This window comes from Camellia sinensis, chromosome 12 (genome assembly GCF_055761805.1).
Source record: "Camellia sinensis isolate YWXY chromosome 12, ASM5576180v1, whole genome shotgun sequence".
NCBI lineage: Eukaryota > Viridiplantae > Streptophyta > Magnoliopsida > Ericales > Theaceae > Camellia > Camellia sinensis.
Window position 1 is genome coordinate 147,523,698 of NC_138972.1, and position 27,038 is coordinate 147,550,735.

The following is a 27,038-nucleotide window of genomic DNA, read 5'->3' on the forward strand; positions in this document are numbered from 1 at the left end:
GTGATCTTTAACTATTTTTGTAGTAATGATATAATCACACTTTAATTAGAAAGTGTAATTAAAAATATATTTATATATATATATATATATATAATCACACTTATTTAAAAAGTGTGATTAAAAAGTAGTAGTGTATATATAATCACACTTTAATTTGAATGTGTGATTAAAAAATATATAAATAATCACACTTTAATTAGAATGTGTGATTAAAAATATATATATATAATCACACTTGTTTAAAAAGTGTGATTAAAAAGTAGTAGTGTATATATAATCACACTTTTAATTAAAAGGTGTGATTAAAAAATATATATATAATCACACTTAATTGAAAAGTGACATAAAAAAAATATTATCACACTCAATCAAATTAAGTGTGATTAAAATAACAATCTAATTTTTTTTTTATCACACTTCCAATAAAAGTGAGATCTTTTTTTTTTTGTCAAAATATAATCTTTAACTATTTTTGTAGTAGTGAAATGAGACCACATAATTATAACAAAAACATATATAATTACTCAAAGGCGTGGAACCAAGTGCCCAGATCATGAACAAGAAGGGGGAGAGAGAACAGGAAAGTAAAAGGTTGGGGGAAAAACCACATTTAAATGTACTCCATATTGTATATTAATGTATAAGAAAACATGCATATAGCCCACAGTCAAAGTGCAAGCAGGAAGCTTGTCTAAGGGAAACAAGGCACAACATGTTTATGGAAATAAATTGAAATGATGATAACCACCTACCAAATACTATTCATGTAATGTTGAGATGCACATAAATACATTGTTTACATTGTTTTGTAGCTCAGAAAACCAAAAACTTCTTTACCTGATGCATGATTCCTTGTTCGCTACACATCCTGCTTTGCAGTTCACAAGTCCAATGCCAAGCTTCCCAAACAAATCTTACACCATCATGTCTTCTATCAGTAGATTTAAACTATATCTTACCTTCTTTAATGTTTATGTTTGTATTCAATAAATGAACTATATTTTACAACCTATATCTTGAAAGAAATAGATGAATGCTTAGTTGAACGTTTAGAATAATACTCGATCAATTACATTAATCTTGAATGTGAAACTGAGTTAAATACAATTGTGAAAGGTTAACATTTGAACATATAACTTGACAAAACAACATATAGAAGACCAAACCTACTTCACACTTGGAGAGATGATTTAGATTGAAGAAAATCAATTGAATCATCAAGCCTCAACCCTGGTCAACCAAGATTATCAACTAGCTTATGAGTTGGTCAACCAGACCTAAGAAAAAGGAGGTATAGTGAAGAAAGGAGGACATCATATTGATCAAAGAGTTTGTCAACCCAATGACAAATTCACCTTTGGCACTTAATATCAAGGAACACCCCTCCCCTCTCTTCTTCTCTTCATGCATTTTACCACTCCTAAACCAACAATCTAATCTCACCACCTTTAATAATAGTCCCTTCCTTCTATTCAAATATCATCTTTTCCGCCTTACCTACCTTTCAAATATTCCCAACCAACAACCAAGATATTTACCCTACCTCTCATTGGAATGGGAGGTTGAATAGAAGGGTAACTGACAATTATCGAGTAAGATATTTGTATGACATATAATAAACTAGTAGAAGTATAATTTCAAACGCGTCCCAAGCATGTTGTGTCCTGCCTTTTTTGCAAATCAATGCGTGATGTCCATGTCGTATCATACGTCTGTGCTACATAGTTTTTATCTATTTTGTATGGTCGGTTCTCTGTCTTTGGACCATCTTTTAGATTTTCTAGAGACCTTCGAAAAAAAATTAATGTATAGTTTTCTTTTTCTTTTCCCCCAGATTGCACCTATTGGGTGCCATTACAAAATATTATAATCAACAAAAAAATATTAATTTAAAAAAATGTGCACTTACGTGGAATACACTAAAACTCCACCCGAGCGAACTATCTGAACAACATAAAACTCCACCCGAGCGAACTACCTGAACAGCCTAGTCAAACATTTTCCTTTGATACCCTGCATCGTTCTTTAAAGACTATTGTGTCTTGCATCAAGCAAAATAAAGAATGACAAAAAAGAAGTTGCAACTTGCAAATCATCATTTGAGAGAAATTAAAACATATATAAAATAACTACTCAGCATTGAACAAGTCTTTGTGATATCATAAAAATACACCAAAAAAACAGAAAGTGATACCCAACATCAACTTTTTAAATTATCCAAACACGAACTAAATAGATTATTCTCATCAAAATGAAACAACCAAACTCATCAATGTAGTTTAGTTTCATTTGTTGCATTTTTTTTAAACTCATCAAGTATATTATAACTGTTTTTGCAACGACGTGATAGAAATAATAATGACAAATTGGGAAATACATGAAGCATACTTGGGACATTGTGAAGTTAAGTTTTCATTTTACTTGAGCCTTACTTAACATCTAAATTATGCAATGCAGCCAAGATGATATGGGACTTGCAAGAAATCAATGTTGATTAATATATTTTAATTTATTAATAATCATTAGGACCCACAGAAATACTATTGCCAACTTTTCATTTTATTAGGACTTTAAGAGGCTTACATGAGAATTTTAGTGGTTATTACATTCGATAGAGTTAGTTTTAATGTGTTTGGTAGCCTTAATTCTAATGTGGTTTTTATATGAGAAATAAGTATTATCATTTAACAAAGGTAAATCATAAGCAGACCAGAACAATCCAGTTCCAGTACCAAGTATGGTAATTCAAACAAAGAAACCAAAAGGCCAACTGAAATAGATTCCACAAAGTGGTTCTTTCATTATCAACAGAAACAATTACATCTCTATACAAGTAAAAACAAAAAGAGAAAAGTTGCACGTTATAAGTTTTAAGAATAGATAAGAAAATTTTTGCACGAGATAAAGAAACCTACTTGACCCAACAAGGCCTTGTCCCAACTATTTGGATTTGGCTACATGAATCTTGTTCTACCATTCCTCTCTGCTTAGAGTTAAATTCCAGTTGAACAACACTGCCATGCATCTCTGTGCATCCCAACACAGTAAAATTTTGGCCTTCCATCCCCTATTATGTTACTCTTTCTGACTCTTGCAACTACCTATGTCATTGAAAATGACCATTGTAAGACTAGATGTTTTAGAATACTCACAAATTTTAGCTATTATTTTTTTTAACAGACAATTTTTTTAAGCTATTAAAAAACAACAACTACAACAACAACAACAACAACAACAGCAAATTTTAGCTATTATCTATCTAATCAAAGTTACAAAGACTTCATTTACACCCCAAACAATATGAAACTTAAAAAATAGTGTAACAATGAAATTCTATCATTATGGTAGAAAAGAGTAATTACAATCATTAAGATTGAACTTGAGTAGAAAGTGCACTCTTCGTAGATATTACACTGTCAAAATACTTCCTCTCCATACTTTTCTGTCTAACAAAATCAATCTATGAGATCTTCCTAAGCTCAGTGCAAAAGTACACATAACATAACTACAGCCCTTGAAGTGTAAGGTTTATAGATGTAGGGGGGTTGGAATTGGCTTGATTTAAAAGGTAGTAAGTTGCAAGATTTGCAAGAATTAATTACTAAAATTCTAGACAACAACTATTTCATGGCTTTTGGGCTTGAATTCAAAGTCTGGAAAGCACAGAAAAGGGTTATTAGCTTGTTAGAGCATAGTTTTGGCATAATTTAGGGGCTGTTTATTGGCCTTGAATTTCTTGAACAGTAAGGTCTTCTCTATACACCGGAGCCTCTTATGGATGGTAACTCAAAAGAAGATGAGAAAGAAAAGAAGTAGATAAAGAAGAAAAATCTAGGATCCACTTAGAATTCTTTTGAAATTAAGCGCAACGGGTAAAGGCTAATACATCACAAAAAGCTGCAAAAGCTTGTCATGGGTTTAGAAAAAGAAACTCCTAACTTTATCTAATTCCAGAACAAAAAACTAAAATCTTTGACTAGCTAAAATATTCAACAGCTAATATAGCCGTGTACAAAAACCAGTAAAAAAATCATATGTAATCAAGAACGGTCCATGTACCCATACTACAGCCTATGTCCAAAAATATGAAATTACCAAAACAGTCCAACTCCAAACCAAACCAATCCCAATTAAGCCTTGGGTTCCAATCAAGTAGGATCAGCTACATGAATCTTTTTCATCATTCTGCTCTGTCAAGAGCTATATACTCAGTTAAGTACAGATTGTACAGGAAACCATGGCACAAATTGACCCAAAACATGCTCCAAGAAAATCCAGATTAGATATTCTTCTTATTTTCCCACTGTGCATCAGCTTGCAAATTCTACCACAGAGCAAAATCCCCTCAATGAAATGGTACCAAAGATCTTCAACAAAAAGACAAGATAGTAACTTCCCATTGATTGCATTCAACAGGTATTCAATTGCTACACGCTTGTCCAGATAATTCTGATTCAACAGCATGCAAAATTTCATAGTCTGGGGATACTATTGTCCAATTACGCACTTCAGCATTAAAAACATATAGAGATTCTGGTATCGATCTAGCAAGAATTGTTGATCTATTTTTAAGTATCATTATGGTCAACGACCACCTACTAAATTGGAGAAAGTGAAAAACCAGCAACAGATAAGAAGCCAACCACCAAGATAACAAACACAGAACAAGGAGCATCAAGAAGAAATAGGCAACTGTAAGAAAAAATAATAATAATATACAAAAATAAAATAAAATCCAGGAAAATATCGTACCTCTCCAGCTAATAGTCGAGGTCTCAAACCCAGAGTAGAACAAGGAGCATCAAGAAGAACTCGATCGAAGCTATTTGGAGAAAAACCTTCTGATTTTTGAACTCGATCGAAGCTATTCGGAGAAAAACCTTCTGATTTTTCAACCCTACCACCAATGCCATGATTTCTTCCAACCCCATTTCCCTGTGTCGGGATACTCTTCCGGAGTTCAGCTTTGCTAGTGTAAGTCATTTGATTGCTTGTCCATTGGTAACTGAAATATTATAAGTTGATTAGATATGGAAGTTGCACTCATAGGGTAGGGGAAGTGGCACTCATCATGCACATATCAACAATGGAATAGGAACAACCATAAATCTGTCATCCCTAAAATGGAAATGAATTCCTGCCATGTGTGGTAAGGGAGATTAGACTAAAGCTAGCAAAGGTAATGACATGCATTCTAAGGAGAATTAACTCAAAGGTAAGAAGGGAAACCCTAAGGAAAATTTCTAGAATATAATTCTTGGTTCAAAGCACAACCATATTTCAAAGTTCGAAACTTTAACCCTTTCAGCTCTCCAACATGACATGTTAGGCTAGAGTTCAATATCATATGTGGTTATTCCAGTGGAAGTTTGATGATTTCATCTCTTTTTTTTTTTTTTTTTTTTTAGTGAAACTATTATAAACACACTATTTGCATATCTACCACTTGTTCTCCCATGTACCCACGTATCAAAAAAAATCATGAATCATAAAATATAGGCCATATAAAAAGAATTAACATACAGTTTTCATTTCTAGGGAAATCAATGTTTGGCGGTTCTTAGGCAACAAATGACGAAGTGTGCATGTCACTGGATTCATCTCTTCTATGAACAGCTTTAAGAGCATCTAATTTGTAGGTGGTTATACAATTCAAGCCCATTTCAGCAGCCAATTTCTGGATATCAAGAACCTACAAAATAAAATATGATTAGAAGTAACATAATGATAACTTCACAAAAATATATTTTTAAGAGAACAAAGGGCAGAAGACGATACATTTTTAGATGTGAAAATTTTAAGTATTAGACCAAACACATGTTGCCAGCATTAAAGTATTAATCTGCTTATGGTATTCGGTTATGTTTAAATATCAAAATTATCAAACATTGTCATGCAATATGATTTTTATCAGTCACCAAGTAAATTGTATTAAGAACACTCCGAGAGAGCACAACCCACATACAACCAGTAAAATCAAAAAAGAAAAAGAAAAACACTACGACCCTAAAACAATCAAAAGAAAGATCCCCTTTCAACAATAAAATGCTTCAATGATGCGCCAGTTCCACAAAAGAAGCTTTCTCAATGTCACAACCACCACCCTATGTGGACTTGGCATCATAGCAGGATGGCAGCCTACTTGTGGCCACCAAGGCCTGTGGTCTAGTGCAAGTAAGGCCAAAGTTTTCACTTGCAACAAAGCACAAACCCATTTGCACCTCCATGTTTTTGCAATTACTTTCACTTCTTCACACTGATTTGTAATTCATATCTTTGTCAGTTCTTTTAAATCATGTTTGGTTGTGAGAATATATGTTAATTATTAATGAGGTTCAGTCAGCTTTTCTGGGTGGTCAGAACATTATGGATGGGATTCTTATAGCTAATGAGATTGTTGATGGATGGAAAAGATCCAATAAGAAAGGTTCGGTTCTCAAATTGGATTTTGAAAAGGCTTTTGACTCAATCAATTGGGAGTTTCTCTTCAATGTGCTCTCAAACTTTGGTTTCAGATCTAGACGGGTGAGTTGGATGAAAGCTTGTGTATCCTCTGCTAAGATTTCTATTTTGGTTAATGGGTCACCAACGCCTGAATTTTGCCCACAGAGGGGCCTTCGTCAAGGTGATCCATTGTCACCGTTTTTGTTCAACATTGTAGCAGAGGGTCTCAATATATTACTGAGCAGGGCAAAAGAGTTAAACTTAATCAATGGGGTGGAGGTGGGGTCCAATGGCTTAAGAGTAACTCATTTGCAATTTGCGGATGACACTATTTTGTTTTGTAAAGCTAAGAAAGAGGAAGTTTGTAATATCAAAAGAATTTTAAGATGCTTTGAGATGGCTTCGGGGCTGAAAATAAATTACCACAAGAGTGTCATTTGTGGTGTTGGTGTTGATGATGGACTATTGCAAGAGTTTGCCTTTAGTCTAAACTGCCTCTATCAAAAGCTACCTATAATGTATTTAGGTTTGCCATTGGGGGTCAACCCAAGTAGGAGAAGTACTTGGAAACCTGTTCTTGTCAAACTTAAGCAGAAATTGGCTAATTGGAAGAGAAGACTACTTTCTTTTGCCGGGGAGGTTAACTCTAATCAAGTCAGTTTTGTCCAATTTACCGGTTTACTATTTATCATTGTTCAAGATTCCTGTTGGGGTGGCTAAGGTGATTGAGAAAATACAATCGGCTTTCTTGTGGGGTGGATCAGATCTTAGAAGAAAAGTGCATTTAGTCCGATGGGAGGTAATTGCAAAGAATAAGAATCTAGGTGGTTTGGGGTTGAGGAGGATTAGAACATTCAATGACTGCTTGTTGTTAAAATGGTGGTGGGGGTTTGGAGCTGAGAACCACACACTCTGGAAAGAAGTGTTATGCGCAAAATATAATGTTCATTATGGGAAATGGTTACCAACTTTGGTAGGTAGAGGTTCTAAGATCTGGACTGATATAATTAATGTAGCTTTGTTGAATCCAGACTTGCATAATTTCTTTATTCTTAATTCTCAAATAGCTTTGGGTGATGGGAGTAGAGTTCACTTCTGGTTGGACAAGTGGATTGGCAACGTGTGTTTAAAGGAGGAATTCCCTAGACTCTTCTCTCTATCTAATAATAAGCATGGGGTGGTAAGGGTGTTTTTTGAGAATAGGGGTGTAGCTAATGAGTGGAACCTTGAGTTTAGAAGAACTTTGTTGGCTTGGGAGAAGGAGGAAGTACGTAGATTAGTTTGTTTGCTCAGATGTGCACCAGATCTTTGCAGTGAAAAATCAAATGTATTGAAATGGGCAGCAGAGTCATCTGGACTGTTTAGTGTAGCATCAGTATATAAATGGAGTGAATCCCTTCTTGGTCCGGTTATGGCAATGGCAGGCTCTATATGGAATAATTTTGCTTCTCCTAAAGTACAATTTTTTGGATGGTTGGCATGGCTTGGTAAGGTCAAAACTTCCTGGTTCCTTCACAGAATTGGTATACTTGATGGGGGTGTCAATCTTGAATGTGTGTTTTGCCATAATGATGTTGAAACTGTGGAGCATATTCTTCTTGTATGTCCTTTTGTTTGGAGGCTTTGGTCAAACATTGTACGTTGGTGGGGCTTTCAATGGGTCATGCCAGGTTCTGTAGATGGACTGCTGCAGTGGTGGTATGGGTGTAGTATGTCAAAATTGGAGACGAAAATCTGGATGGTCATTCCTGTGGCAACTCTTTGGTCTCTCTGGAGGCATAGAAACGAGTGTGTTTTCAATGGACTACAACCAGATTTTGAAGCTCTATGCGACATTGTGAAAGTTCGAGTAGCTTTGTGGACTAAGGCATCGCCACTACAGGTGGCAGCTTCTGTAAATGATTTGGTGTACAACTTGCAGCAGGTCAAGTTCTGCCTGAGGAGTGGTGGTTGAGTGTGTTTTTGTTATGGGTATTTATCTCAGAAAAATCTGTTGTCTGCTCTGGTGTTGAGCTTGCTGGGTCTCTATTTTTCTATATGTTGTTTGCTCTGCTAGAATTGGGTATGCACCAAGATGGTGGCTATTTGCTACTTCTGCAGATTTTCTTCTTTTATTGTGCTGTTTGAGCTTTCTGGTTGTTAGTCTAACCTGTTACCATGGGTGGACTGCTGGCTAAAACAGATTCTGATATGTTTGGGTGGTGTATTCTGATCTGTTTGCTCTGCTGGTTTGTGAGGTGTGGTTGGTTCTCTGCCTGGTTGTGTCTAGCAGTTGATGTCTAGCAGCATAGCAGCTTTGGTTTGGTTTTTGGTCTGTCTCTCTCGTTGGTTCCTCACCAACTTTAGGGTGCTAGCAAATGATAGGATGGGTTTTTTTGGTGCCAACCTAGTTGGGATCATTTAGCTCATTGTGATGCTCATGCACTCCTCTTTTCTTTATTGGTGTAATTTCTTTCGTACCTTGTACTAGCTTTTACATCAATGAAGTATCTTTTTTGCTGATCAAAAAAAAATTATGGAAATATATCAATTAGGTTGATTGTATATTTTAGATTGATTGTGTAAATATTAGATTGATTGTATAGGGTTATTATTTCCTATTTCAGATTAGGTTTAGGTTTGCTATATATATCGGTTGTAATCTTTGTATTAGAAACAAGTTGAATATACAGATCATTTAGAAAAACTTATAGTTTGCAGCTTATTCCAATAAGAGATCTATTCACTTATTGAATTTTATCCTCCATATTTTCATTACCCACCCCACCCACAAGGAAATGAAATATAATAAAATTAAAAATAAATAAAATAAAATCTCAATTGTTAGATACTAGTTCCAAAAACTTAAGTTGTTAGGAAATAAGTCCAACAATGTATGTCAAGCTCTCTAACACCCTCTCTCACATGCAACATCGTCTTGCACATGGAGATGCAAACATCCTTACATACAAAAAGAAAAGGAAAAAAAAAAAGAAAAAAAAAAGAAGAAGAAGAAGAAGAAGCAAACAAGGACCAAATGCAACTAGAAAGACTTGAAGCCAAGACCTCCTCCAACTTGAGTTCTAATACCATGTTCGATTACAACTAGTCCCAAAAGCTTAAGCTGTTAGGATATTAGCCCAACAATGAATATCAAGCTCTCTAAAATCCATGACTCTTACCCAACCTGTCTAAGAGCACTTAGCTCAATTTCGTATAATCATATCTAGACAACATTGGGATGCCATCCTATCCAATCTACACCTAATTGGACTAGTATTATTTAAAATTCATCAATGCAAGAGTCATACGCCAAGGAACTAATAGTGAGATGAGATCTATCAAAAACTGCACCTTATTGTGAGATCTATCAACTGCAACAACCTCTCATTTGTCCTTCATAAGGATAGCAATTGCAGTTGTGTTTCCCTCCAGGAGCTGCACACATATCCAATATCCTGTCTCCCTGTTGAGGATCTAAGGCACAAAATAAAAATAAACAAAAGGATCTATCACACAAAAAGGAATACCCTTCACTATAAAACCTAGAGGAAAAAGAAAGAAAAAAAAAACAAAAATAAAATAAATAAATAAGACTATAAACAAACAAAAAAGACAAAAGAAAAACTTACAGACCCAATTACCCTCGTCCCCATTGTCCTCTAGCTATCACTTTTTTTCTCCTTGTAAAATAAGACTATATTCTCTTTCACATACACAAAAAAAGAGCCTAAAAAGATCTCTCCATTCCATTTTTTATAGAAATTGTACTTTTGTATTGTTCATCGATTTTAATGGGTTTTCAATTTCTTTACTTTCTCAATTTACAGGTGTCTTATTTCCTTGTGTTGTTACAATGTATATATATATATGCCACATTGAAACCCTAACACCTCCTGAAACTACCTTATTTATCAGAAGAAAAAAAAACACCTCCTGAAACTGCCTTCCTAACTCACCTAGTAATACCTTTCTAATTCTCAACATCCATTGTCTGCAAGTTCACAGGCCCCTCACCCTTTAAACACTCCACTCTAATATGAAGAATTAGAAAGAAACTCAACAAACTCACTCACTCAAGGAACGTGTCTCCAATGTAGAGACATCATAATTAACTTAACCCAAACACTCCTCAGCAGCTTGTTTCAGCTTGGATGAAATATATTGCTTGGAAAAGAATGGACCCACCAATACAACTGTTCACAGATAACCCATCTACAATGGGCACACTCCCCGAGAGGTGAATGATGAGAAAGGGGTGCCACATGGACATCTTATTTTTCACTATATTTTAGTAAATTAGGGATGGATAATTGGAAAATTGAGAGGTAGGTTAAACTAAGTTTGTAGAGCTTAAATTGCATGGGACCTTTAATTTGTGTTTATTTGAAAGAAGTGCTATTTAATTTTCTTAAATGGTCAAGATAGTTCAATTTTTTCATAATTGTTTATTTTCATATTTTTATTTTTTAGTTTTAATATGCCAAAGTAGATATTCTAGGAAAAATAGTGCCAACATCAATAAAATTTGATTGGTAACTAATGGAGCATGATTTAACTTGTGAGATTTTAAGGAATTTATGCAATTTCTACATCTTGCCTGTAACAAGAATGTTTGGCAACAAACAATGATTCAAAATAAGCAACAATACATCCATCACAAAAAGGGGAGAGGAGAGAAAGGGCAACAACATATATATATATATATATATAAATTAGTCAGAATAACTATGATGCTAAGATAATTACCAAGGGCATGTGCGGTGATAATGCTTGGCAGATTTTGCATAAATATTTCCCCCTCCAAAACATCTGAAAACCAAAAAGTTCAAGAAACAGATGATTAAGAACAATAAGTAATTTGTAAACAACAAGCATGAAGTTTGAATTGTATACTGTAAGCAATAGTCCCAGTAACACAAAGATGCTCAAAATGGAAATGAAACAACATTAAAATGGTTTATAATATTTACTCTAAACACTACAACCTAAAAAAGGTGTCAGCTAGCTTGGTAAGTAAAGTCTCTTGAAGGTGGCACCGTAAACCTAGGATAGAATCTCATCTTCGTTCATAGACCTCAACATGCTCAAGTAATTAACAATTAAAAATTTATTAACATTTATATAAGTTTTTGTTTTGTTTACAAACATTTCCATATATTTTCCAATTCTTTTGTCATTTCACTGATGTTCTTGAAATGCTTCTCTTCCAAAATGTTTCAAAAAAATTTTGTTTCCAAGCTAACCAAAACAAAATACCGAAAGGAATTTTTTTATCCTTGGCTCTTATCCTGCCTACCATAATGATCCACCTTCCAGATAACATTGAAACAAACAGGGAGACTACATTATAGTGAATAACCAACAAGGGGGAAATCAAGAACTAATAAACAAAAGGATTTGTACTACTAAACAGATGCATGTGCCGAACACCATTACAAGTTGAGAAACCACTGAAAAGTGAGGGAGTCTAAAACTCCATAATTAAATGTCACACCAAATCATTTCCTTGCAATAAAATCATAATCAGTATCAAGTATGCTCGCCATATTTGGGGGGAAAATTATACTATGAAAGGAAGGTAGCTCAAATACTCTGTTATTCATATCCACAACAATTCCTTGTAAAATGCGAAACATCCCAGCTCTTGAAATCATTGTCGTTCCTTGGCCAATATATAATCCACTTTGTTCAGAAAAATAAGGATCTGCAACAACAATAATATAAGTCAACCATAACATTTCAAGAAATATTTGCATAAATACGAACAGAAGATAAGAATAAATTCAACTGTTATGCATGAAGCAAAACATATATAAATGCATGAAACTACCACCACTACACACCCATCCCAACTGCCACCTCAAACCACCACCCTGCAAGCCCCTTGCCTAGCAATCACCACTGCCCTGCCCCACCCTCATGACCCCCTTCCAACTTTACCCTCCACAATGCAAACACCACCCCCTAAAGTCTTCCCCTCTTCATGAATATGTATAATGAAAACTAGTGTTCTCAAATCCCTGAACCTATTATTATATGCTCTCATCTGGATATAAAATATGTTAGTCAAGGACAGTGAAAAAATAGAACAAAGAAATTAGGACCTTCATGAAGTGAAGTCAAAACAAGAGCAATTGAAAGAAGACAAAAGGATAGTGGATAACTAGAGAATCGGAAAATAAGATGAAACATAGCTGAAAAAGCCAAAAAAAAAAAGATGAAAGACAAAGTGAAGAAGATGAACATATGACGCTGAAGAAGATGGAAACACAACAATGATGAGTAAGTTTTTAAAGAAAATGAACAAAGAGAAAAAAAAAATAGCAGATGGTACATCAATGAAGAAGATGAAAAAGAGGATGGAACCATTCCAATAATCTATCAAGATGCAACAACCTTGTTCTTTGCTAATCTCAAGTTCCGGTCTCCTCCATTCTCTTGTCAAATTATAACCAAAACTTGCTTGTATGCAACAAAAAATGCATTCTCGGTCTTGAGCTTTTATCATTGCTAGGTGCACTCCAAGCTTGCGAATGTGGCCATGTGGATTTGAGCTTAAGGTTGGACACTTCATAAAAATAATGTAGAAGGCATGGTCTGCACCCAATACACCCCTCCTGTCACCTTACATTGGCAGCACCAACATGAGGCAGCAGCTTTTTTTCTTCTTTCTCTTTCAAATTTATCTTTTTGTAGTATTGCAAGGTTTACTAAAAGCTTATTGATCAACTGTGTAGAAAAGCAGAAAATTGTTCCGTATAAAGAAGAGTCAACTTTTTTCTTAATACTGAAGAAAAGTTATGATTGTACAAAAGGCTTCAAGAGAATAATAAATTTTAAAAAAAATTATGGGAAGCAAATTTCTGGCAGCTATAGTTTGCTTTATGATCTCATGCTGCCCCAAACAAAGAGCATATAATATATTTATCACAACCTCCATTTTTAAGGACAGTGCACTGACATTTAATGTTAATAACCCAATGAATTTCACCAACTGTTACTTTGATGGTCATTTTCATGGTTAAAGTTTCAGATCCCAACAATCAAGGTCCAAAGAACAAACAATTAAACAATTCACGCTGAAGGTCATTCAGTGTACTTAGTAAATAACTGCAGAAACTGACTTGCCTGTCTCCAATATTTAACAAAACAGCTTAGTTTTTTTTCCTTGATGGGAATTTTGTCCCATTGTCAAAATATGAACCATTGGATTGAACTTAATCCAAGGGCTCACAGTGTCACACAGGGATTCTGTGAAAAATACTGTTTGTCATAACACTTTAAAAATATATATATCATTTTATACATAAAATGGCCCCCTAGTGTAAGAAAATGCATATCTTATTATTCTCCCATCTTGCCTTCTTTTTCTATTTTGCACTAAAAAAAATTTCTTCATCCTATTAGAAATTGCTTCTATGGTATTTAATTTTTTTTTCTATGTATATATAATTTATATATCATATTGTGCATACATGTGTGTTTGTGTATTTGGTGATTTTTTTTTCTGGCCCCTTCGGTAATAAAATCTTGGTTTCGTCTCACACTCTCCATTTTCAACCCACACCCTCTCTCTCTCTCACTCTCATCTCTTTGTTTCTGGTTTCTGATTTCAAAATTTAAAATCAGACCCCCCTTCTCTCTCTCTCTCTCCATCAGACGTGCTACCCTGTCGGAGCCCAACCCTCACCAGCGACCAAACCCCAAACCCCCTATTAGTCTCTTCATCTTCTCTTTTCCTCCCTCCATCTCTCCACTATCCTAATCGTCATCGTTTTTCTTCCGACCGAATGGAGCCACTATATATATGATTTAGAGATGGGAGATTCAGAGATTCGGAGACCGAATGTTTGTATGTATATGCATTTGTGTGTATTATATACATAATTTTATATATGATTGTGGATGTATATATATGTATACATATGATTCCAATATGTATGTATATATGTATATATGGATGTATATATATATCTATATATATATATGATTCCAAACCCGAAACCTCCTATTTATGTATGATTCCAGTATGTATATATATATATATTTCTTGAGAAGCCATGTTTAAGAACAAAAGCTATGCCAATTAAACAAAACCTGAAGTGGGTTTCTGCTGCGTTTTTTTTTTTAAAAAAAAAATGAAAAATTGGAAGAAGAAAATAAACATGCCTTCCTCTGCCTCTTAGGGCATGTTTTTTGTGTTGAATAGGTTTATTTTTTGTGGGTTGAGAAAAGAATGGGTTATTTTTTGTATTAGTTTTTGATTTTTTTAGCTAATTTTCCAAATTTAACCAATATAAATAGGAGTTAAATTAATCTTTTTATTTTTATATACGATTATGGATGTGTATATATATATATATCTATACATATGATTCCAAACCCATTTACTTTGATTTAGTAGGAATTAGTGGGACTATTGTATTGAGTTACTCTCTTGAATGGTTGTTGTGCCATTACTATTGTTTGGTTGTTACAAAAATGTTTGATAACCATTCTATCTTCCTTTCTTAGTGTTTGATAAAACGTTTCAATGGAATTTACACACACACAAATTGACTTTAACACACACCACACACATTGGTAATTTTCATCATAAAAATTCATAACTGTCTTATGATGTGCATCTTTCTTTTCTTTTCTTTTTTCTTTTTTTGGACAAAAAAACAACTTTATTAATATGATGTGCATCCTTTTAAGAGTGGACATTATTAATTTTCCCTAATATATGAGAAATCAATACATGATAAATCAATATTTAGCCAAGAGAATGCATTAAAAATATATATATTCAAAGAACAATATTGAAACCTTAAACAAATAAATTACTGGTTTGTTGGGTTTGTTAGATGCTTTGTTCTGCAAAGTAAATGTAATACTCTTATCTCTTTCTTAATAGATTATTGTGTGTATATATATTGATTACAGTTTTTTTTTTTTTTTTTCTTTGAAGCCATAGAGACCATCAATTGATCATTAGTGGAATAGAGAAAGAAAGATTCCGAAAATCAAACTGTGAGTATTGTTTTTTTTTTTAATTTTCTAGATGCATGTAGGATTTTGGGTATACTTTTATGGGTTTTGTTGATTTTTTTTATTCATATATATTATCTATGTATATATATACACACATATATATGAAGAGTTGGTTGGGTTCCACGAAACCCATTTACTTTGATTTAGTAGGAATTAATGGGACTATTGTATTGAGTTACTCTATTGAATGGTTGTTGTGCCATTACTATTGTTTGGTTGTTACAAAAATGTTTGATAACCATTCTATCTTTCTTACTTATTAAGTGTTTGATAAAATGTTTCAATGGAATTTGCACACACACAAATTGACTTTAACACACACCACACGCATTGGTAATTTTCATCACAAAAATTCATAACTATCTTATGATGTGCATCTTTTTTTTTTTTTTGACAAATAAACAAACTTTATTAATATGATGTGCATCCTTTTAAGAGTGAACATTATTAATTTCCCCTAATATATGAGAAATCAATACATGATAAATCAATATTTAGCCAAGAGAATGCATTAAAAATATATATATTCAAAGAACAATATTGAAACCTTAAACAAATAAATTATTGGTTTGTTGGGTTTGTTGGATGCTTTGTTCTGCAAAGTAAAGGTAACACTCTCATCTCTTTCTTAATTGATTATTGTGTGTATATATATTGATTACATTTTTTTTTGATTTTTTTCTTTGAAGCCATAGAGACCATTAATTGATCATTAGTGAAATAGAGAAAGAACGATTCTGAAAATCAAACTGTGAGTATTGTTTTTCTTTAATTTTCTAGATGCATGTAGGATTTTGGGTATACTTTTATGGGTTTTGTTGATTTTTTTATTCATATATATTATCTATGTATATATATACACACATATATATGAAGAGTTGGTTGGGTTCCATGAAACCCATTTACTTTGATTTAGTAGGAATTAGTGGGACTATTGTATTGAGTTACTCTATTGAACGGTTGTTGTGCCATTACTATTGTTTGGTTGTTACAAAAATGTTTGATAACCATTCTATCTTCCTTGCTTATTAAGTGTTTGATAAAATGTTTCAATGAAATTTACATACACACACAAATTGACTTTAACTCACACCACACACATTGGTAATTTTCATCATAAAAATTCATAACTATCTTATGATATGCATCTTTTTTTCTTTTTTCTTTTTTGACAAATAAACAAACTTTATTAATATGATGTGCATCCTTTTAAGAGTGGACATTATTAATTTCCCTTAATATATGAGAAATCAATACATGATAAATCAATATTTAGCCAAGAGAATGCATTAAAAATATATATATTCAAAGAACAATATTGAAACCTTAAACAAATAAATTATTGGTTTGTTGGGTTTGTTGGATGCTCTGTTCTACAAAGTAAAGGTAATACTCTCATCTCTTTCTTAATTGATTATTGTGTGTATATATATTGGTTACAGTTTTTTTTTTTTTTGTTTTGTTTTTTTTCTTTGAAGCCGTAGAGACCATCAGTTGATCATTAGTGGAATAGAGAAAGAACGATTCCGAAAATCAAACTGTGAGTATTGTTTTTCTTTAATTTTCTAGATGCATGTAGGATTTTGGGTATACTTTTATGGGTTTTGTTGATTTTTTTATTCATATATATTATCTATGTATATATATACACACATATATATGAAGAGTTGGTTGGGTTCCACGAAACCCATTTACTTTGATTTAGTAGGAATTAGTGGGACTATTGTATTGAGTTACTCTATTGAATGGTTGTTGTGTCATTACTATTGTTTGGTTGTTACAAAAATGTTTGATAACCATTCTATCTTCCTTGCTTATTAAGTGTTTGATAAAATGTTTCAATGAAATTTACACACACAGACAAATTGACTTTAACACACACCACACACATTGGTTATTTTTGTCATAAAAATTCATAACTATCTTATGATGTGTTGTTGGCACATAAATTTCAACTAAATTTATGACATGTATAGAGCCTATGATAGGAAGGTTGTAGGTAATCAATCCCTAAAAAAAGATCAATATGATCCGTTGAAGTACATAATTAAAACGACGTTGTATCTCAAAAACGTTATTCAAGATACTCAAATGACACGTGGAGCCTACGAAAGATGACACCTACAGAGCCTACATCAAGGACACCACATAGGATGAAACCACAAAGATTAATCCGGTTAACGATTAATCAGATAGCGCTATTATTCAAAATTCAATTGGCGCTATCATTCAATTTGAAATTCAAATTGAAGATGAAGCATTCCTATCACCTGATGGCCCTACATAAATATGAGGACCATCACACAAGACGGGGGATCAGAAAATCAGAAGTGAAAATATCAGAGATAGAGAGAAAGAAATTGAGAGCTAAAGAAATCGTTACAAGAAAGAAGAAGAGAAGCCTAGAGAACTCAAGAGCCTACGCTAATGGCGATGAATAGGTAAAGGGTTCCAAACCCAAGAATTGTATTTTGTATTCGAGGGTTCAAAACCTATAACAATTTCAATAAAATATTTATTTTTCTTAAATTATCTTTTGTTGTTTATTTTGTTCTTCATTAATCGGAGGTTTCATTTGTGTAAAATGTGTAATTAACGATCTGAAATACAGATCAGAAATAAGAACCTGCTATTCAAATAATCAACACTGTTTAGTCCAAAAACTAAACAGTGGACATTTGTAACATAAATTTTGAAATGTGTTGAAACACTTCATATTTTAAAATTTGTGTCCACAAATTCTAGCACGCCCAGTGGGACATATTTCTCCTCCCATCTTTTGAAGAACAAAATATATATATATATATATATAGTTGAAACTTACTGATGTATTCTTTTGCTATAAGAATGCTGGAGCAACTGTCAGGAGACAAACCTACACTCCAGTGGTTCTGAAATCACCAACGGTGGAGATAGCACCCATCACCCAAGGGGCTCCGGAGCGAATGCTCTTGGTTGTCCCAAAGGTAGAACCAGGGAAATCCTAGAAAGATGCACTTCTTTCCCCTATCACCGAAGGGGCTCCGGAGCGAAAGCTCTTGGCTGTCCCGAAGGTAACTGGTGTGACGAAGAAAGTCACATTTCTCCAGAAAGATGAAAGTTTGAGAAAGATTACTGAAGATTATGTGAAAGCTTCAAAGCAGTATGCAATCGTGAGCGCCACAGCCAGAACGAAGAGCTTTCTAACTCAGGCAAAGGAGACTAATCAGTTTGCAACTACGACTTTTGTTACAGCTTCAACGGGGGCAACAAAAATGTTGTGGCCCAACTACTTAAAAAGGTAGAAGACTCCATTAAAATGGTGGAGTCTGCCCAGAAGAAAGCCTCTGCTAAAAACATGGCCATCATTAGGGCCATTGGGAGGAGGGTAATGACCCAAACTCCTGTTGATGGAAAAAAGGCCCCTATTGTTGAAAAAATAGTTTCGGCCTACGAACCGATAGTTCTGTTCAGAGCACAAAATCGGTCAAACCAAATCTCAGTCAACTCTCAGGAGCCAAAGAAACACTAGTTGGCTCGACAGGGTTCGAATAATGAACACCCGTTGGCTTGACAGGGTTCGAATAGGGAACACTCGTTGGCCCGACAAGGTTCGAATAAGGAACACCTATTGGCCCAACGGGATTTGAATCAACATCAATTGGTCTGCTCTAAAAATGTAGGGGCTGTTTTGAAAATTCATGAGGAATCTGCAAAAACGCAAATAGTTCCTTCTATGCCCCTAGAGGCTCGACTTGATATGTCATCCGGTTCAGTTTCAAAAAGACAAAGGCGAAGAAGAAATAAGGCCTTAAAAAAGTTGGAACTAAGAATAGTGGCAACAAATGTTATAAGAGCTATTGAAAGGGCTCTCTCGAAAAATGAACGCCAAAAACAAATTGAAAGTCCTGTCTTTTTTGGAAAGTCAAATGTGGAGGAGGGTAAGCAACCCTTGGGAAATATTTCTACTTTGATTGAACTATCTATGGAGGGAATAAGAAAAGGGCCTGTAACAAGGTCCATAACCCGTAAGGCTCAAAATAAAGCATTGCAGTCAGATGCTTCAAATGTGAGTAATGTTGTGGGGGTTGAAAATCCTTTGTACGAACAAGATGATTCTATCTCGTTTGTTTCAACGAATATTGGAAACAATGAATTGAAAGATATCAACAAAGTCGCAGTTATGATGACTGAGGTTGAGAAAGAAGGTGAACATTCGCAGGTCCAACAAGACCAAGGTCTCAAGGAAAAAGTGGTGGCCCTACAAAAACAACTTGAGAGAAGAGAACGAGAAATGGCCGCTATGTTGGAGCAAATGCAACAGTTGCAGGCCTAAATGACAGGACCAGGAAGTGCACACAAACAAATGACACAACTTGTTGTGGGGACATTCGTAGGCATACAAAGTAAACTAGCCCCAGGGGGCAATGGTCCTTGTTACTCTGATCTAACCAGTGGTGGTATGAACCCAATGCTCATGGCCATGATTGATGATATTGTGAGGAGACAAGTAAAGAAAGTCAAAGAAAAAGATGATGAAAACTTTCGAATAATTACAAAACCTTACACAGCATGGGTAGATGCTGTTCCATTCCCTTCTAGTTTTGACTAACCAGATTTCAAAATGTTTGATGGAACTGGAGACCCAAGATAACATGTGGCTCATTTTCTTTCATGGTGTGGACCAATAGCCCAGAATAAGGCCCTGTGCTTGCAGCGATTTGTCCAATCACTTGAAAGTTCTGCATTTACTTGGTATGCTAACCTTCCTAAGGGATCAATCCTAAATTGGGATTCCATAGTGAAGGAGTTCCTTAAACAGTTCTGCAACACACAAAGGCGAGTTGGAGTACCAAAACTGATTGAGACCAAGCAATGTGACAATGAGTCTGTTACAGATTTCATTGCAAGATGGCAAGCTTTGACATTTGCTTGTCCTCAAAAGTGAATTAGAGTTAATTCGGATGTGCCTTAACAACTTCCGACATGAGCTCTCTACGGCTCTTATGGCTCAAACTTTTAAAGGATTCAATGATCTGTGCACTAAAGCTCATGATATGCAGCTGCATCTAGCTAAACGAAGGAGGCCTAGGGCCGTTGAAAGGGTTGAGTCCTCAACTGCAGCTACAATCGAAACCAGAAAGAAGGGTCCTGTTGTAGTAGGGGCTAAAAAGCCCAAGGAATTTAAAAAGGTGACTATGAAAGAGAGGTTGGAGAAGAAATATTCTTTCATGGATGATCTGGTCGAAGACCTATTTGAAGATCTGTTGGAGCAAAAGTTGATTGCTCTCCCTGAGGTGAAAAGACCACATGAGGTAAGAAAGACCAACGATCTAAAGTATTGCCCCTACCATCGTTTGATTAGCCATCTGATAAAAGAGTGCTTTGTTCTGAAAGATAAAATTCAGGAACTTTTGGACTCTAAGATTATCGAGCTCCCTCCTCAAGAGAAAGCATCTGCTAACCCAATCACTATTGACAATGACAATGGAGGTGAATGGGTTGTTTATCAGTCAAAAAGCATGAAGAAAAAACAAAATGCCAAAATGAAAGCTAGAAATGTGGTTGCTTCAATAACACAAAGGCCAAAAGTTTCCAAAAAGCAAAAATCAAAAGTTTCCAGGAAACAGGAAAAAGCCAAAGTAAGCAAGAGAAAAGGAAAGAAGAACCCAAAGAAGGAAAAATGGGAGAAATTGGTCCCTGATGAGCAGTTAGAGCAATGTCCCCTTGTCCCAGTCACATTGGAGGAATTTCTACCTTCAAAATTTCAATCTGTGGAGTTGCAGACATACTTTGATAAAAGGAGGGAAGAAAAGTTTACTTTGGCCCCTTGCCTAACCATCATTGTTTTGAGTGATGACGAGGAAGATGAGGGTGGAGTTGGTTCAAAAGTAAGGGAAGGAGATTGCATTACATCTCCTATCTGCATACTTGACTCACTAGAGTATACACCAACTTCTCCAGAATACACACCAGGCTCACCAGAGTATACACCAGCTTCTCCGGAGTACACAACAGAAGCCTTTTCTCCAAAATATTCGCCAGTACCACCAATGTACTATCAAAGCACTCCAGAATATGTAAGGAGAACAGAGCAAGGAGACATCGGGTGTAGGTCCGACTCTGAGCTTGTGAAAAAGGTGAAAAAACGACTACACTTCAAGGATGATGAGGTGAATGGAAGGTGTATGTCGGATGATGAAGTATGGAAGCATTCAAGTAAACAAGCAAAGTCATCTCAAGTTGAGGATTCTAATGAAGATTGGGAACTTGACTTTTCTCCTGATGGTTCACCATACACATCCCCAGCTAGGACATACAATGGAGAAAGTGTATCAAGTGACCACTTTGACTTTCCTTGTAATGTCATCACTGTGGATGTAAATTTTGAAGAGCGAGAAATACATATCATTCGTAATCCAGGTGATGATGAGAAAGCAAAAATTGAAGCTAGAAGGGAAGCAGAACATCAGGCAAAAGTAACAGTCTCTTTGAAAGATGAGGGTTTTGAAGCCCATCAAAATTTGATTATTGAAAGAAATCAAATTTCTAGACACCCTTTTCCCTAATTGGGTCGAATGGGTTCAGTTCCCATGAGGATATGCAGTACCTCATTTTCCTTTATATAATGGGACAGGTTGTCCAAGGCGCCATTTGGTTCGTTTCCTTGCACAATGTGGAAACACAATAAAAAGCCAGGCGTTACTTCTATGGCAGTTCGTTCTTTCTTTGGAAGTATGGACAGCAGATTGGTACTTCAGCCTGCTACCTAATTCAATCCTAGATTGGGACACAATGGCTGATCGATTCTATAGGACATTTTATAAACCATGGCCAATAGAAATTGAGATGTTAGAACATTTGGATGACGAAGGTACATCTTCTCAAACATATGATTTCATAGAAGTCACAATTGAGGAGAAGATTGAAACTGCCCTTGATATTTGAGAGATGGGCACTTATCACCCAAGGGATTTGTTCCCTTTATGGGTAGAGCAAACACCATTTCCTAAAAGATACGAACTCCCGAATTTTGTCCTATATGAGGGGTATGGAGATCCTCAAAAACATATTAGGCATTTTTTGAAACAATGTGGGGAAACGGCTCAAAATCAAGCACTTTGCCTAAAACAATTCCCCCTTTCCTTGGAGGGGATCGCCTTTGACTGGTATTGCTCCCTCGTTGGAGTCGTGGTGCCTAGTTGGGAGGCCATGAAGAATGGTTTTGAAGAATCCCAATGCTTTTATAGGCGTGACTCTCGGTACCTAAGAAATGGGAAAAGAATGCAGCTCCAAGAAGATGGAGAAGTGACTGATGATGATGATCACCCTGCAGCTGGACCAGTTAACATGGTCCAAATAGGTGAGGGAACAAAAGAAGTTGAGGTCAACGAAAAGGCAGTTGCTGAAGTATGCCAGACTTACTTGACCTACCGGAGGAAATTACGAAATCCTCAGGACCCTCAAACATCAGAAGTTCCACAGGTTTTGCTGGAGGAAGAGTAAGTGAAATATGATGTACTAGCTATAGACACCCCATTTTTGACTGACCTTAAGACTCAGACGTCACTGATTGAGCGCTCGGTGATAGTGCGTATTGTGCTCGTTCTGAAGTTTCAGAGTCTCGACTGCGAGCCTTGCCTCCGGACTTCGGGGCTCTTTTGTGCTTTGCCCCGGTTTGTGAACCAGGTCCCGCTTTCTCTATTTTCTCTTCCCAAAGGGAGAGAGAGGTCTCGTAGACCATCTCTCAGTGGCCGTAGGTGTAGACGTCCCCGAACGCCCCGGGAGGATGAGTCCCGTTCTGTTCATTTGGGGTTACTACAGTTCGGACTCGACTTGTGTCACGATTCTTAATCTGAACCAAAGAGTCCAAATCTGGCAAATCGTTTTGAGAAACTGATTTTTGAAAAAGTAGTGCCAAACATGGACTGCTTTGCCAGATACAGAGTCGCCACCTAAATATTTTTTTATGGGAGAATTTAGGAAACCCTGACTCGGTGCCGAAGGCCACATGTCCATCATCACCGGAGTTGTCTCGGCTCGGGAGCTTGGGTACGATCGGGGAAGGTCAGCTATGAGCACCCCTTTTCGCCCGGTCTGAAGACCAGCCTCTACTAACCGTGATATCCATATTTGAAAACTTTATGTGTTCTTATTCCATTTATTAGCCTAGAATTACTATGTTATGCGCGCAGCAAACAAGTATAGACTAGATTGCCTAATTTGGAAACAAGCATTGCATATCCGTTTGTTTTGGAAAATGCTTTGGATTTGCTACTCGCAAGTAGGCTAAAACACGGATTTCAATGAGTTCTTCCAAATCAAACAATCCAACCTTCACCCACAGGCATCCAAGCAGTTTATAACACATAAGCATCTAGCCACATGTTAAGCATGCTGACATGGCAACATTCACACTCATGCGATATGCTAAAGCGGAAATACTTACATCGTACTCCGTGCCAAAACAAAGAACTCGTTAGCAAACATGCATGATCCAAGTCCATGTTAAGTGCCTAATGCATCGCATACAAAGTGTTGCTAGAATAGGCTCGGCTATCCTAAACATGGCATATGAGAAATGCACAACTATCACATATTCAGTTTAGAATTTGAAGTACAAATGCAGTTAGCGTGATGTACCGAGCCTAATACATGTAGCATAAATGCATGAATGCACGCATACGTAGCATAAGGTATGCTAATTTAAACGTGCCCTAATCTACCATCATAAGCATGTAAATAAAAGGGAAGAAAGACGTGAGGTTGGAAGACATACACACACTCACGCACACTTATTACATCTTTACCCTCACTCGGAGGGATCAAATAAATATTACAGATTAATTAACTACGCAAGCTAATTAATATTACAAATTAATTTAATTAACGGATTAAATAAACTAAGAAAAGCAGATAATCGCCTCGGGAAACGCGCCGCCATGCGCAAGCTGCCTCTGTTTTCTTTCCTCTGCTCCTCTGGAGGCTGTCAAAACCTCAGGACTGCATCCCTGGACACTGGGGAGTGCCACCGGCTGAGTGGAATTACCACCGGCACTGGTGTGTGGCCATCGGCACAAAATGGAGTTGTCGGCAGAGGAAAGATTGCCGGCCGGCACCTTACACTGCCGGTCGGCAAAGAAAGCCTGCAGAACCTGCAACTCACAGCAACAGAGGGCAAAACAAAGCATGGCAGCACAATTCAAGGCATGTATGCACCAACCATGTCCCTTATCATGATAATGACTCAAAGGGGCATGTGCCTCGATTCTCGGACCACCAATTACGCATTTCCATGCATGATGGCCCAAAGAACCAAGTATGCAAATTTGATTTCAAATGCATGCAAACCAAATCCAACCAAACAAGGCCCAATTCCTATCATCAAGTCAAGGAACAAGGCATGCATGCAAGATGCAATGCAACCTAGGCATACAAGCTAAGGATGCAACATGGCATGGCAACAAACTTATGCAAGCATACAAGCATACATATGGCAATGCAAATAGATGGAAAGATGGACTTATACATGGATTAGGCAGCTTTAATAAGGCCCAAAACAGTAGCCATAATGCTATAATGAAGGACCAAATATACATGCACACATGCACCTAATTGAAGGCCAACACTTAAGCACAAATTGCACAACCCTCAAACACATTTGAAAGGGGGAATCATGGACTATTAACATGCAACATAAGCTCTGAAAATGCATGTTAGGATGGTGTCAAACCAAGCAACAAAATCAAGCCAACATGCAACAAATAGTCCAAGTGTTCAAAGAGAATCCAAGGAGCATTGAACTACACTTAACAAGACCAAACATGGTATGAAAGGAAGGACCAAAATCAGAGGTTTAGCATGTTAAAACAAAGCTAAAGGACTACTTAGATGGCATCTAAGTGACTCAAAAACAAAGGCATGCATAAACACCAAAACATGGAGCATCGCTACACAAGCTTCCAAAGCATTAAAGAGGCATGCAAGGCAATCAAACAAGCATGGAAATGGGGCTGAAATAACATATAAAGTGACCCCAAATCACCAAATCGATGCAAAGATGTCATGCTACACATGCACATACCCAAGGCCAACAAGCCCAAATACAAAGGAGCTATATGATGCATGCCAAATTTGACCCAAACACTTATGGACAGACCTAAAACATGGCAAAATAAGCACATAATCTTCACAAGACTAAGCCTAAAACATGCTCCCACAAAGGCTAACAACCTAAGGCACATTAAGGCATAAACAAGGCATTACATGGCAACTATGCTAAGCATGCATGGAGTACCAAAACCAACTTAAAATCATGTTATATTATGGATATATAAGCATGAAAAACAACCTAAACATGCTCAACACACACTCAAGCATAATGCTCTCTCAAGAGGCCAAAACATGCCCTTTTCAAGGACAACAAGGAGAGGGGGTGGCCCTCTCCTTCTTGGGACTTCAAGGCATCATCTTCACCACTGAAATCCCTCAAGATTTCAGTGGTGAAGAGACCCCAACACCAAAATCCCGGAGCTAGCACAAAATGGCCCAAAATGAGGCCTTTCAAGGCCTAAGGGGGGTCAACCACCCTCAAACAACAAAACACTCTTAATAAACAATAAAGAGGGCCTAAAAACAGAACTTTTTTTATGGTATACAATAAGCACAAAAACAGCTCTAAGACAAGTAGAAAATCAATGCAAAAAAGGGGAAAAATGAGACTAGGTTCTCACCCTTGTAGACCTCTTCACAAATGGTGCTCCAATGGCCTCCTTTAGCTTGGATCCAACACCAAAACTTCAAAAACAGTCCCTTAGAACCTCAAGAGCCAAAGGAAGGTGAAACACTAGGTGTTTGTGTGCAATAGTATGAACTAAACACTATTTTACACACACAAGAGGGAAAAAAAGAGAGATAGGATGTGTATCTAATCCTAACCCTAAAACCAGAGCTTGGTCTGCGTTTTTCTTTCCCTCCAATGTCCAAAATCTCCAACCTCTCTAACAAGAGAGAGCCTCTCTCTATCTATCCAACCAACTTGCAAAACTTACAAGTTAAGCCAAACTAGAGGGCCATCCCTCCATACACGTGTATGGAGGGAAAGTCACTGCAATACAGCTGCCTAAAAATATCTCAAAAAGCAACTGCACAGTAACCGGCCGGCCAAAAATGCCATCTTGGCCAAAAAGAGTGCCGACCGGCACAAAATAGTGCTAACCGGCAACAAATGGTGCCGGCCAGCAATAAAAATTGCCGGTGGAGACAAAAACCAGCCGGTGGCCTCTAGCCACTGCCGGTGGTGGGTGGGGATGGTCTACAAGCCTCACCCTGCCCTTCCAAGGCAAAACACAAGTGTTTGGTGTGAAACCAGACACTAAACGGTCGAGTTCGGAGATCCTGAGGCAAGGCACGCGAGGCGAGGCCTCCGGGAACTCCAAACGAACACAAACATGGATAATCACCGAGTGTTCAAACGGTGACGTCCAAGTCTTGAGGACGGTCAAAAATTGAGTGTCTACAGTAGGCTACGTTCTATGGTCGCAGGCCATTTTTTCTGTTTGGAGCCCAGTTCTCGGTTTTCGGAGCCGTCGGCCGTG

General features: G+C 36.4%; 1 pseudogene across 1 annotated transcript in view; it reads right to left on the minus strand.

The window, feature by feature from the left end:
• LOC114306780 (rRNA (cytosine-C(5))-methyltransferase NOP2C-like) overlaps positions 1–27,038 on the minus strand; it is a 115,775-nt pseudogene that overhangs the window by 26,758 nt on the left and 61,979 nt on the right. The window contains exons 6-14 of the transcript XR_014345596.1: positions 11,173–11,235; positions 9,778–9,900; positions 5,570–5,692; positions 5,103–5,137; positions 4,881–5,005; positions 4,753–4,838; positions 3,426–3,428; positions 1,979–2,041; positions 1,910–1,944 (exon numbers count right to left, since the gene is read on the minus strand). The product of XR_014345596.1 is annotated as an rRNA (cytosine-C(5))-methyltransferase NOP2C-like (transcript). The remainder of the gene's footprint in view (positions 1–1,909; positions 1,945–1,978; positions 2,042–3,425; positions 3,429–4,752; positions 4,839–4,880; positions 5,006–5,102; positions 5,138–5,569; positions 5,693–9,777; positions 9,901–11,172; positions 11,236–27,038) is intronic.